At 37.1% G+C, this 14992-nt stretch overlaps 1 long non-coding RNA gene across 7 annotated transcripts in view; it reads left to right on the top strand.

The window, feature by feature from the left end:
* LOC136790683 (uncharacterized) overlaps positions 1–14992 on the top strand; it is a 387684-nt gene that overhangs the window by 291755 nt on the left and 80937 nt on the right. For 5 of the 7 annotated variants that reach the window (XR_010831092.1, XR_010831095.1, XR_010831089.1 and 2 more), the window contains one exon: positions 775–883. The exons of the other annotated variants lie outside the window; for them this stretch is intronic. This is a non-coding gene — a long non-coding RNA (uncharacterized lncRNA). The remainder of the gene's footprint in view (positions 1–774; positions 884–14992) is intronic. 7 annotated transcript variants of the gene reach the window in all.

Raw genomic sequence — 14992 nt, 5'->3', positions numbered from 1 at the left:
GGATATTTCCTTATACTGTAGCATGTTTAATTTTAAAAATTCTATGAAGTTCCTTCTTCAAGGAAGCAATGCAGGTGCTGAATGAATAAAGTTAAGCTGCTGCTATCTGATGACTACCTGATTTCAGAAACTGGTAACTGGTGATCATAGCATAGTTTAAATATTATAACATGAAGGCATAGCAATAAGTATAATTTTGACCAGTTATCTGGAGTGCTTTTTTTGTTTGACACTGTTTTGCTAATTGTGATGCCACCCATTGAGAACTTTAGCTGCTGAACACATCAAAGAAAGCTCTGATATGTGAAATCTTATAAACCACATTGTAAGGCCTTACAACATGTTGATTGTCTATCATGTTTACTTGTGTTGAGGTCTAGTGAGGTCTCTACCTGGTCTTTTTAAAGGAGGAACCTAGAAAGATGGAGGATATGGTTGGTTATGTATTCTTCTCTATTATAGGAAAATCATTTATTGAAAACATTACCTGAAGATAACTGCATTTCATGTAAATATTGGTTGTGGATTAAGGGGGAAGTTGAACTGATCAGTAGAGAAAGAAGCACCTCTTGCTTTTGAAAGTTGCCTTTGTTCTTCCATCTATACCACAAAGCATATGATTTAATCTTTAGAATTGATCGGGCTGTTTAAAGAATACAATACTTAGAGTAATCAACCTCTTCTTCAGTAATGGAAGTTTCTCAAATGAGATTTAGTGAAATCGTCAAGGTCCCTTTACCAATATCCTAAAATATTAATTCTCTTCTCTTGTAGTACATGTCTCTCCCACTGCGTGAATCCATAGACCTTGAGGAGGGGCCGAGATGCAGAATTCCATCTTGCTTTTAATGTGCAAATCTTTGGGGCATTGTTTGGACACCTAGTAAGTGATAACCTCTTCCTGCAAATCCCCGAGAATCTTGAAATCTTGTATTGACTTTGCCAAGGAATGAAACTCTTAAGAGAAAGTTTCTAAACTTTTGCCTTTGTAGACACCTCAGGTTTGCTATTATAAGGAAGTCATTGTTTTATTATTTTGACTAGCACAGCACAGATTACAGATAAAAATAGAAATAGTGAAGTACCTGCCAATGCTTCTTGTTGAAATGGCTCCCTTTAATGCAAATATTTAGTTGGATATAAAAACAAAGCTCGACTAGGTAGCAACTTGGTAAAAGAAAAATCTGGAAAATAAATGGAAATCCTTGAGATCAATATCAGTCTCAAGTAGTGTGGATACCATCAATTTTACGGAATAGTGGGAGTCTTAGAACCTCAAAGAGGAAAAAAGCTTAATTACAGCAGAAATAAACCAGTTCAGGAAAAAATCATAAAAGTGCTGTGAGTTAGGTCTGATCAAAAAGACACTGATGAGAATACTGGCAAAAGAAAAGACAGAGAAAGATTTATTGTGTCTATCAAGCATTGAGTTGTGTTCTGAAACAGTTATGTTTCCATGGACTGAGAATTACTGGAATAAAACATTTACTTAGAAACAGAGTGAACACGCAGACATTATGCTGATTATGACATGTTTGTAGAGAAAGGGGAAAGGAAATGTTTTGCAGGCAAGGATGGGTTATTGGACTGGAATACATGATTGATTTCTTTTACTACTGTAGGCTGGATTTCACAGAGTAACCACATAGTGCCAAACACGACATTATTGACTGCCAGTACAAAAATCAGTAGAGCAGGATGTATCTTGCCTAAATTTAACCTTTTGAGACAATCATAGGTATGTATAGAGTTGGAAAAGTTCACTCTCTAAAGGTGCTTTTCTCCCAGTGCTCTCTGCAGGGACTGCCCACACAGCTAGTTTATTCTAGATGCCAACGTCTTGGGCAGATGAATTGAGTGGAGTTCTGTCCCCTGGATTCACGAAATTTAATCATTGCAAAATTTGAGAGAGGAGGTGTTTTTTTTGTTTTGTTTTGTTTTCTTCCTTCTCCCACTTGATTTTTTTTTTAATTGCCTCATGCTATTCTTCCAATTTTGGAACTGAAAAAGATTAAGTTACTAAAATCAGTTTTCTCAGAGATTAGTACCATCTAATTGACAGAAATAGGGTGTTCAAATGTTAATGTTTGAGTGATTTGAGAGTTTGGCTAAATTGGCAGCCTTGCTGCTGATCATTTTCATAGAGCTCTTCAGTTAATAAAATGATATAAATAAAAAGGAGAAGTCTTGAGAAACAAAAGGATAAGTTTGTTGCAAATATGGTTATTGGTCTGTGAACAATCCGAATATACATTTTCGTCTGCTTTCTGAAGTAAATTGGTCGACAGATAATAAAATAAACCTGTCTTAGGGGTCCCACTAACAGGTAGAATTGGCAAAGTTATTGATAATAAGAAAAGACAAGTGGACAAGCTAGGTGCATAGTACAAAGAAGCTCGGAGGGAAAGAATAAAAATTGGTCTTTGCAAAAAGAGGAAAAGGAAACTGTAATTATGAAAGAACAGTTATTGCCAAGTAGCCTGAAAGAAAACAATATAGTAGCGAAACATGTCAGAGCAAAATATTAATTGGAGACTGATTCAGAGCCCTTTGAATTATATTTAAAAAAAACAAGCCCTTGACTTGAGTGGTCTTTTTATCTGACCTAACTGTAGAAGACAGAAATAATTAATGTTTTGGTCAGGTTTAAAATTGTTAAAAAAAAAAAAAAAAAAAGTTATCAAATGCAGGGTGAAACATGGAACAAAACTCTGTTTTACGGTCACTGGATTCACAGATGGGGTATTTTTGTCTTCTGAGATTTTCTTATTTCCTTATTATCTCAATATCTTCAGACTTAACGAAAAAAGCACCCGATTTTTTATTGCTTCCTTCAAATAATCTTTGCTTTGCCTTACTATCAGAGGAACAACACAAGACAAACACAAAGAAAAAAGCCAAGAACATGAACTGTACAAAGCATTTATAGGAAACATATAGGAAATCAGCTTTGATGTTGCTAATAAAAGAGCATGTGGAAAATCGAGCAATAGCATTGCAAAAATATTACACGTATAAATCGTTAAAAAAACAAACAGCGCCAGATGCAGCTGATCCATTTTCAGCTTTGTCTAATGTGTGAGGCAGGTGCTTTCTGTGCATGAGCACTGGCTCTCCTTTCATCTAATTTGGAATACGACAGAAGCTTTGTCTGCATAATTACTGTTTTGTACAAAACAAAACCAAACAAAAACAGAACAGGGTATGAAGCAGGAGAGGGCACATAACCTTGCATCAGCATCTGTGGGATGGGTCTTGTGTCTACCTTGTGTCATGGATGTGAGGTGACGCCATGGTCCTAGGAACTGGGAACTGTGCCCGTTTATCATGGTGTAGACATAGTTTTAATGTATTACTGAAAGATGTTGAGGTATTATATTGATGAGTCTTTTAGAAAATAAATAAAACCTCAGAACAGCTGGAGGAAAATATGTTTGTTAATTTTGCCTTGTTAATTATTTAAATGTTTTGGGTTTACCTAATTTTGACTGACAAATTACCTCTAATTTCTCACAACGATCACCATGGAGAGAGAATATCAGGTGAGTTCTAAGTTTTCATATTACCTATTTGCATTTATTTAAAAAAATCTGATATTACTAAAATTTGTAAGATTTCTAGATTTTGGCTTAAGTCTTGGAAATAATTTAATTTGTTCTAATTTTTCCAGCCTAAAAGAGAGATCTGATTTATGTAAGTCTGTAACCTTGTATGAAAATGATAATAAAAGATCAGATTTCAGTTACTTTTCAAAGTAAAAATATGAATGAAGGTAGGTGAAATTTGTTTAACAATGTGACTGTACTTTTCCAAGTAAAAATATGAACGAAAGTAGGTGAAATTTGTTTAACAGTGTGACTGTATTAACATATGATAAGTATCTTAAAAAAATATATTTTCCTACTTATTAGCTCATGTAATTTGATGTTAGACCGCTCTTGGAAAAAAAATAGCTATGGGAATAAAGAAATGGTACTCAGTGCAGATAGTATAAGGCAATTGTTGTGGTGCAAAGATGCCAGAGAATGTAATAAAAAATATCTTTTGTGATCTAAATTTAGTATTATCAGAACCTGGGGAAAATTATGTCTGAGAAGTCATTAGGGCAAGAACAAAGTCTAGTGCTGCAGAGAAAATAGCTGATGCCAAGCTAAAGGCATCTTTATTTACAGATGATTCAGATCTGAATAGTAGTTCAGAAAATTGCTCTCTAAAAATGGAAACCATCATCATATTAAACTTCACATGGAAGTGAGAAAACAGGAAACAAGGGTCCCAGTACTGTGGAAGCAGCCCATGTGCATTGGCCTGTGTGTGTGTGTGTGAGAGAGAGAGAGATACAGCTCTGAATGTCACAATTTAGTCCAGAATTCAGAATTTGAACTGGTTTTAGATCCAAGGTTTTCATCCGTCTTCGCTTGCTATAACGCATTTATCCAAATCCCAGGTTCAGAAGCTCTCAAGATTGTTGTTGTTCCAGCTGCAGTCCTGAATTTCTTTTTTCCCAGGCCTGTATGTGATGTTTAAGTTCTCTGTTGCTTTATGGCTTTTGACTATTGTGTTGAGCTAAGTAAATTCTGGATATATTATAAATTATGGTGAAATTATTTCAAAAACAAATAAAATTCTCAGTATTTCAGATGTTTTTCAGAAATACTTTGGTCATAAACATTATACCATACAATCTGTGGGTTGAATACCTGGATGTACCATCCGTTTAAAATTATTACCTTAAAATGACATGAAATAAGGTCAAATGAATGTATCAGAAATATTCCACATAATGTTGCTGAAAATTTTGCAAAATAGCTGTGTACCTGATGTGACTGTAGTATGCTTCAGATGTTTGATGACTGTACAATCATGCTTCGATTCAAATTAAATTTTGATAGATTTCAGTGTAGGTTTGTCCAGAACTGGGCCTGAGCTGTGCAGAAATTGAAGTCACAGACATCACAACCATGTCTGTACTTTCTGTGTTGAATATTAAGTGGCTGCAAAATTGTTTGAATTCATCACTTTTGGGAACTACATTTATTTGGATGAGAAAGTTATAGAAAGAGAAACTGTGTAATTAATAGAAAAGCTTAAAGCTAGCCCTATAAAGTGGATGAGAAATCACAACACTGTCACAGTTTTGGAAAGTGAAACTTTCTTTGGAAAACAAAAGTCAACACAAAACCAATATTTTTTCCTTTCTTTAATGTCTTTTTATGTTCGTAGTTTGTACATAATGTGTAATTTAGTAAATTTTGTAGTCAGTCAAAACAACAGACGTTTCTCCTATTACCCTGCAGGTTTCTTTAGGTTTATAAAAATGTTTAGTTGTTTTCTTTCCATCTAATATTCCTTATTTATGGCTCACATGAAAAAAGGCACTGGGGAATTGGAACATGGTCTTTATTTTCTGGCTGTTGTCACTGTTGGTGTATGAAAACGTAAAACATCTTGAATTTGTAAGCTAAGGTAATTGTGCAGGAATCTTGATAACGAAATCTTGTTTTGACTAGGAAGCAATATGGTATGAAATTCATCATCTTAGAATCAAGAGCATGCTCCAGAAAGGAGTAATTATTCACCTAGGAAGCACTTTGAAGAGTCGTCTCTCTGTTTTATGTAGTATCTCTTGACAACAGAGCAAATTATAACTGGGGTGATGTTTTGCTATTTTCTAAGTATGATCCTCTGAGGAAAGCCTGAATTCTGTAGCTCAACAAAACAGTTGTGTGCTTCTTGCTTGGAACCATTTGAGCATCCTTTTTCTCTCCTGGAAATCTAAGGCTGGGGAGAGAAACCATTAATGTAGTTGCTGAACCAGCCATCGCTGCAATTTCTCTTTTCCCGCTTCTCAGGTAGGCCTCTTCTAGATAGGTTTGTGACTTCTGAGAGATAAAAGTGCATAGGCAACTGGGACTAGAGAAACCGTAAGTTGTGTGTGAAGTGAGTTTTGGACTTTCAAATTAGAAATGAGGAAGTTCACTTCATGGGTAGTGGTCACCAGATGGCACTGTTACATATGGTGTTGCATAGTGTTGCATATTGGTTTTTGCTATCTTCATTATCTATGACCTGAGACAATTGCTAGAGAGAAAATATAGCAATCACCAAAGTTGCTGTGATGTTGATCATAATTAAAAGGGATTGCTTATACTGATTTGTTTCCTGAGAACCATGAATTTGTAGGTAGTCTAAGCTAATTGGAAAGTGAATAATGCTTATGTATTATTTGTTACAGACAGTGCATCATGATTTGTGCAAATATGTGAGATGAGCTATAGACCACTTCTAGAAAGTGCTCAGTGAGGCTTCCACAGAGCAGTGGTATTGTCAGAAAACGAGAAATAAAACAGTCTCCTTTAAAATTACCCAGTAAAAATCTAATTTTTATACTTGAAGTTTTTAGAAATGGTCAAAATAATTGTAGAGCTGAAGATGTTTCCATTGTGCTCTTGTGGGAATGGGAACTGATTTTTGTTGCGGTTTCTTACACTTAGAATTTGGTGTTTTGGATTTTTTTTTAATAGTATATTACTTTACAATATGTAGATTCTTCAATCTTTAGAGCAGTTTCGTAAAAAAGATTTTATTACTTCAGTTCTATGCTAAGCCTTAGAGAATAACGGTTTTTAAAGGAATTATTGAAGAACTGATTGAAGAACTGTTAAATACCATGACAATACACTAGTGCTAGCTTTTACCTATGTCTGTTTTACCATATGCAAATGGAATTTGCTTTCACCAAAGGTAAACATACAAACATTTAAATTACACTTACATTTTCAGGTGATTTATGTGGAAAGTTGCACTAAAATACCGGTACTGCAAAGTCACATTTGTAAGGTGGTGTATGTGAGAAGTAGTAGGAAGCCTACAGATACTTATTAGCAGAATATTGCTAGATCTCTTAACATTTTTGAGGGCATAAACAGATTAAAAAACCCTATTAAAGTAAGAGGGAACATATATGTTCCTTCTATTGTTTAAATTCTTATCCAAATTCTATCAAAGAAAGAAATATTATGGGAGGATACAAAAGGTGAAATCTGATGAGACCTTTTACAACTGCAAGACACCTGTGATGTGGGTGGTTCTTAAAGTCTGCTTCTTTTTTACGTTACTTTGACTGTAATACTATATCAAACTGCAGTATCCTAAATGGCTCAGAGCAGACAGGGAAAATAGTCCTGCAGTAAGTGGGCTGTTCTGGCACTTGGGAGAGCATGTTCAGGTCTTCTGGTTTGCCACTTCATGCCTGAAAGGCCATCTGGTACTAATCCTCTTTTATCCTGTACCAGGAAAGGGGAGAGGGTTATCGGCATATGCTAAATAAAAATTAAAGCTGGCCAAAATTCAGAATTTATATAGCATGCATTTCTGGTTGAACTGGGGCTACATTTTTTTTCTTTTCTTTTTTTTTAGTATACTTTTTATTTTTTCATGATTTCCCACAAACTGGACATGGACAAGTGACTACTTTTGTAAGTAAATAAAAAAACTGTCATCACATCCACAGCACCTACTGGCTGTTGGATTTCACTCAGCAGCTGGGGCTACAGGGGTCAGCGGGCAGCACTGAGACATGGCAGCCTCCAGGGGTGGCCTTCCAAGGGCCTCTTCTCTGGCAGTCTAGGCTTATAGAGACGGTGGTCATCGTTAGGACCCTGTTCAGTAAAGGTGTCTGCTCCAGCTGTTAATGTCAGCTCACAAACATTTTTTTTTTGTTATCAAACAAATAGGAGTTTTCCCTTAAAATTAATTAGATAAATAAACTAATAGAAACTCCTAACTGGCTCTTAGTAAAATTTGTAAGTGACCACAGTAATGGGATCATATGAACAACTAGATACATTGACATTCCAAAGCTGTGTATCGATTGTAGTTGAATAATTTGAAAGTATAACTGATTCCCTATATCCATACAGGTATAAGTTTTCCTATCGAGATGGTCAATGACAGTACCAATTACACTCAGATTTTTTTGTTAATCTCTGTATTAACATTTTAAAACTCGGAAAAGGACAGAAAAGTCCTTTTTATGTGGGACACTAACTGAAAATAAAAGATAAAATTATTAAACTAGTATTAGCAGATTCAGAGCTATGAGCAAGTTAAATAACTTGAGAAACTGTTTGCAAGAGCCCCTATAACATCCTCTCTGTGCAGTTATCTCCTCTGATTCTTATGTAGGTTCCACAAAAATCCCATTGATATTCTTCTCCCCAGGCAGACTTTCATGAGATCAAAATTAACAGGCTGCAGATTTAAAACAAAGTGATCCATGTATTTCTCAAAACAGTGAAAAATTTAAACTGTGATTTAAAAAATAAAAATAAAATCATGAAAGAAAATCTCACTCAGAGCTATTAAAAACAGAGTTACATGAATTTCAGGAAGTCTGAGAATCGCAGATTTCTGGGGCTGGGAAGACATCAAGAAGGTACCAGTCTCTGCTTCTGTCTTAGTCTCTTCTCCTTGTGTTTGCTGTTAGCCACTGTTGAAGGAGGGAGACATCTTCCATCTGGCAGTATATAGCCATTCTTATACTGTCAAACACCATGTTAATTTTACTTCTGATCTATCAGTAGGTAATTACTGGTCTTGTGAATAAATGAAATTGTTACTTTCTAAAGATACTGTTTTAGATATTCCTATTTTCTTCTGTTGAGTAGTCCTCTTCAGATTTTTGGAATTATGATTTATTTGCATATATGATCAAGGCACAGATAATACTTAGTATATTTGAGCTTTTTTTTTTTAACATAGTCATGTTTTCATTTTATTTGTGTTCTTTTTCTCTGACAGTACTTGTGTGTTGAATACCTAGGCTTTAGAATTGCTTTAGCCTAATTCTGTGTTGTTTATTGTACTATAATGTCAACATACTTGGTCTACTATGAATTGATACCAAGACAGAATGCTGTATTTGTAAGAGCATAGTATTACTGAAGATTTGGCATAAGAAAGAACCTATGCAGCACACTTTTCCCAGTAGGGAACTGAAACCAAGGGTATTAAAGGGATAATAGATCTAATGTATTTTATGATTTTAGAGGAAGCCCAGTGTTTTTTTTTGTGCCAGAAGACAATGAATTTTATTATCAATGGGTAAACAATACAGGAACATCCGTGGCAGAAATTTAGATATACAGATTTTGTGTAGCTGTTTGAGCAGTGGCCCACACCAGTCTACATCATCAGACAAGTTATGATTCCTTCAGTGTCATGAAAGACTCTTAAAGAAGGTAGCATGAGGCAAAGAAAAGACTTAATCTTTTTGCAGTGTTTTGCACGTACAATAATTGTTTGATCATTTTTGCATGAAACTCTTGAAACACATACTCCACTTTTTTTTTTTTGTAAAACTTTCATTAGTCACGGAATGAAGCTATGCTTTGTTTTTCCTTTGAATGACATCATGAAAAGTTTGAAAAATACTATGTTATATCTTACAGATACTTATTAATTTCAACAGATCTTAACTGTTTCTGGAAAACACTTTGCCAAATTGTCTGCAATTGTATTCATTTATAAGGTGATGGGGAGTGTTTGATGATCTGGCTCATTCGTGGCCTCTCTGTTTGATTGGCTCAGCATTTGTACCTCGGCAAGTGAATACTCGAGCAGTATTTGTCTATATTATCTGTAGGAAAAACTGTTATGCTAGTCTTCCTATGTGGAGGCCCTCCAAAGCTGTGCTTCACATAAAACTCAGAGCTCTTTGTGATGAAACGGAGACAGAGAGACTTTCTTCTGACAAGACAGACCCATCATAGTATTATACTTCTTCTAAGGATTGAAACAGCTTCAGGTCTCAGTGTTATCATGTCCTGGGTGTTATGGTGCATCAAATGTGAGGGGTTACAAAGTACACCTCTGCCTTAGCTTTCCCATAGCATTTTTTTCCAGACAAAATGTCACTGCTCCAAGAGGTCATGACCTCTTTTCCTCACTTTCTACGCTGCAGTCCAGCTATTAAAATGCAGGCACCCAGGTCCAAATTCTCCTCTTGGGAGGTGAGTTTGTCAAGTGTGTGCTTGGAATAGCATAGACGGAAGTCATTTAAACTACTGTCAGAAAAATCTAGCCTGTCATCTTTCTGTTATTACTACCAGTAAAAAGTTAATGAAATCTGTGCAAGGCACTTTGTCATGGTGGTAGGTGTAATGAATGTATGGATAAGCAGGATTAAATGCAGGCAAGTTTTGAGGGGGAAATTTTAAAAAGTCTTTAATGGTTTTGCATTAGTCCTTGCCAGAAACCATCCACAGGGCTGTAGTAAAACTTCTTTCTATCTATGTTTAACATGAATATGAAAGACATGCACTGTAGACCTTGAGTAAGTTTATTTCTGAAGAGGCTGTTTTGGCTCTCATTTGTTAAATAACTTGCAGACTAACAGTCAGTTAAGAGGTTTGCCTGGAGGAACTGGTGCTTTATAGCTGTCTTGCCCTGGATGGGCATGAATTCTGCAAATGTAAAATGGTCTACTTATTTTACTCCAGGGTTGATTTGGTCTCTTCTGTTAAAGACCAATAACAGACCTCATTGCAGCCTTTCAATACTTAAAGAGGGCTTATAAAAAAGATGGAGAGTGACTTTTTACTTTGGCAGACAGTGCTAAGACAAGGGGCAATGGTTTTAAACTAAAAGAGGGGAGAGTTTAGATGTTAGGAGGAAATTTTTCACTCATAGGGTGGTGAGGCACTGGCACAGGCTGCCCAGAGAAGCTGTGGATGCCCCATCCCTGGAAGTGTTCAAGGCCAGGTTGGATGGGGCTTTGGGCAACCTGGTCTGGTGGGAACTGTCCCTGCCCATGGCAGGGGGTTGGAACTGGGTGGGCTTTAAGAGCCCTTCCAAGCCAAATCATTCTGTGAGCTACTGCTAAGGCTACTGCTAAGGTTCGGAGGTGATTGTTAATGACTGGCTTCCCAGATGCTCCTCTGCATCCCTGCATTGCAGATGGCCTGCACAGGGTAATTAAGGGAACAGCTCCCTAATTCTTCACATGACCAACGTTGAGTAAGCAATATTTATGTAAGCATTCAGAACTACAACAGAAAAAAAGGAAAAAAAAAAAAGTGGAACAAATATTTATACTATCAAATGAAAACGCTGATTTCCCTGACTGGAAGAACTTGCATGGTGCCAAACACTAAGTATTAGTGAACAGGATTAGAAAAATGCTTGAGTTAGTGTGTTTTCTATAAAAGTTACATTCCTAAAATAGATGAATCCTCTCTCTTGTTCATGCTTTTCTCATTGCTGTTAAAGTACATACCGTTTTGCTTTAACACCTGACACTGCCTTTCATGCATTGCTTGCAGTCCCAGTAGAGCTGAAAAAAACACCCTGCCCCTTTGTCCAAGAATTTTGCTTACTCCTCATTTCCTTCTTCAAATTTAATTAGACCCAAACAGTCTGAAACTTTGAAAAGAAAACAGCAACTTATTTTGAGAAGGAGTGGAATACTTGCCCCCTTTTTACCTTGTCCGCCATCCAGGTTTCCCCTGCCAGACTATCTCAGTTGATGCTGGCTGCCCATCACAGTCAGTAAAACCAGCTGTGACTGTATGTTCAGCCAACATTCAGTCACCTCATGTTAGCTGGCAGGTAGAGTGTTTCTGCCCCGGTGGCCATTTCATATAGTTTCTGTACATGCCACCTCCGTGTGTGCTTTAGGTATTGCTCTCAGCTGTGGCCCAGCAGTCAAGGGTTGGCTTGCAAAGTGACTTTAAGTCTTCCTTTTCCAACCAACCATGTTTTCCTCCCGCTGTGAGGTTAGGGACTCAGTTCCTGCTGAGTTCAAGGGAGCTGGAGTGGAAAGGTGCTTTTACAGCACATTTGTGACTCCATATTTTTGGACTGGCTAGGAACCTACGTAGATACGGATTTAGACTAGGTTTAAAGGCTTTTGTAGTTTATGCTAAGCTATACCTTTTTTCAAGGTGTTGCCAGAGGCAGGAGATCCATCCCTATTCCTAAGCATCTGCAGTCTTCTGGGGTGCCACCATGTTCTGGAACTGGTGTGTGCGTTGAGGGTGGGAAGCAGGACGGACATATATGGTGCCTGTCTTTCTGATTACAGAAATTTACATGCCCCTTGGGCTGTGGGTACTGCCTGAATACCTCTGAGTCTCATACATCGAGAATGAAACTCACATGATTGCCTTTTGCCTCCTTTCCTGACATTACATGTGCATTTAATTCATTTCTAATGCCAAGGGGCACAGGTGAGCTAGATATGTTGTACTTGGATGAGCTAGCTGTGCACTCAGAAGAGCCCTGCTAGGCAGCAGCCTTCTCTTATAGAGCCTCGCATCTCTCTTTTTGCAGGGCTGCTCCTTTTCACGACTTCCTCCCTTCACATCTCATGGGCACATCTCAAGGCTTCATTATTTGGGATGGAAAAAATCTTCATGATATGCTGTGAAGATAAACAAGTACCTGGAATTGTGATAGGCATGTATTTTCCTATAGAAAATCCTTTTTGGATGCTTTAAAACAGCTACATCCCCCCCTCCCCCCAGCCCATTAGAATTGGGAAATTGGGATGAAGCAGATCAAATATGAAAGGACTGGGCTGCTTTGTACTACTCTGTTAGTTGATTGATACCTGATTGATACCTGTCTGGCATATTTCTTTGGCAAGGAGATAAGTGTTTCCCCTGACACCTCCCTACAGGCATGAGAAAATTAGCTAAATCTGGCCAAAGGGGCACGCTGACATTTTTGAAATTCACCTATTTTCCCTGTCCATATGGAAACTATCAGCCAAAGCAAATCCTAGAGTCCATCATTTTTTGTAGTGTTGAAGCTTCTTCACTTTATTCTGTGCATTTTTGGCCTGTACCAAATAGATCTGATGACAGGAAGACCCACAGCAAGCTTAGCATAATCTTAGCACCATTTATATTCTTTGGTTATACCGTGTTATATCATTATGTTCCAAGAGCTCTTTCAGACTTAAAGAAACAAAATAAAATCTATTCCTCTTTAAAATAATTAGGTTTTACTCACTTACTACTTGTCACCATCAAGTAATCCTCAAGCTGCTTCTAGCCTTCCAAAAGAAACAAGAACTAACCAGCTGTGAATTTCTAATGTGGAAGGCAAGTTGACTTTTAACAAAACTTTATTAATGCAAAATGTTCTGGCCATTGTTATCAAAAATATTTTTAATAAGGAGCAAATCACATGAAAAGGTTGAAACTTATCTTCACGTGACTTAAAGATTCTTACATGTAGCATCTGTTCCGTACAGGAGCTATTGAAATCAAAATAATGTCATATGTTATATATGAACATACCATCAGACTGGAGTGTGGATGCTAGGTTTGCATATGTGATGAAAAAATGCTGGTGTAGCTAGCTGGATATGCATGGTAATGAAACATGTTCATACACATGACAAATTTTTGCAAAACAAGAGCTTGTTGTTTCTGTCATTAAGGCCCAAAGCATGAAAACATGAGAGGCCTGGATATAGATCAAACCCATCTAAATGGGATTTTTGGCTGGGTTGTTGTTCACTGAAATATTGTTTAAAGTTCCCTTGCACCTAATAACAAATGATTCTTTGCATAGCTCCAGCTTGGTCCTTCTAGGCTGTGTCCACACAGCTCAGTGTTGTTTTTGTGCAGATTGGAGGAGCACATCTGCAAAGGAGAAAGCCCAGAGAGGTGAAGACAACCATTTTTTCAGTTGTTAAGGTTAAAAGAAAGTTTTCCCTTTAAGTGTGAGTGTGTTTGGAAATTAAGTGTTGTAGAAGTAGATTACATGTTCCTTCATAATACAGTTACTGCCTCTGGGTAGTGAAAATATTCCAAAGCAACCCCGTAACAGGATTGCAGAGTTGCAGTCTGAAGAAACCATGCTACTCCTGACAACAAGAAAGACCAGCTTTGGGAATGAGGAACCTCCTGATAAATCATGTGCAAGTCTCTCTAGGGATTTTTGCTACCTGCTACCAGCAGAAAGATTTTAAGCATCCAGTGATTGAACCTCTGAGGCAATATAGAGTGACATAAGCATCAGATTTGGGTTTCAAAACTACCGTTGTTCCTATTTAACCCAAAAGGGCTTAATTCTACCTTGAAAAATTATGTAGTGGAATGAATGTCTGTGCAGTGAAGAAATACAGTCTGTGCCAGGTATGGTATGCAGTATGGTATCTGTTCTCCATACTGACATGCCCCCCATTCTCCGCCCCTCAAAAAAAAAAAAATATCCTGGGCCAGACGTGGGGTATATGAATGACTGGAAAAGAAGAGGTGGTGCCTAGTAAGCAGAATAGATCCTGCTCACTGCTGGCTGCAGCCAAAGTAAACAAACTCGCGTAATTGCCACCACAGGCTTTTTACAGTAGATCTGCGTTTTTATTGATGTTGTTATTAAACTGCTATAAATGTTGTAGGCTGCTGTTGGAGATGAAATCCCCCCTTCCCCCAGCTTCTCATTTGCTGTCTGTCACTAAAAGCTATTAAGTTTATCATCTAGCAGAATGAGACAGTTCAGGAAGCAGTCTGAATGTTAATGTTAACCTATTATAGGTTTTAAATAGCCATAAAGAAAAATTAGACTGCAATGGGACAGGAAGGCTAGTTTACCTTAACATAAAATAAAAGAGGACGCCTTCGCCTGATTTACTTAAATGTAGCTATTACATGCTCTTTAGGGAGGAAACTGGTGTACCAAAGCTTATACAGGCAGGAAAAATGTCCTTTACCTCACTCTATACAAATGACATAAAGGTTCTTGTTTTAATTAACGAGTAAATCCATGGGTGCGACATGTATGTATTATGTCGGGCTGGCTACCTTTTATGTGAATTCCTTTGGGAATAACAACAGAGCTGTAAAAAAGGGTATTCTGAAACATGCTATACCTTGTTTGTTTTTGAGGTGTTTTTCTTTTTAACAAGTCTAATATGATTTATATTTGCTATGAAAATGTGACGGTAATGAAAATGGATCATCTCTCACTTGGGAGTTCC

This window comes from Anser cygnoides, chromosome 4, assembly GCF_040182565.1.
Source record: "Anser cygnoides isolate HZ-2024a breed goose chromosome 4, Taihu_goose_T2T_genome, whole genome shotgun sequence".
In the NCBI taxonomy this organism is placed as follows: domain Eukaryota; kingdom Metazoa; phylum Chordata; class Aves; order Anseriformes; family Anatidae; genus Anser; species Anser cygnoides.
Note: the sequence above shows the minus strand (reverse complement) of the source record. Positions and strands in the feature narration are given on the sequence as shown.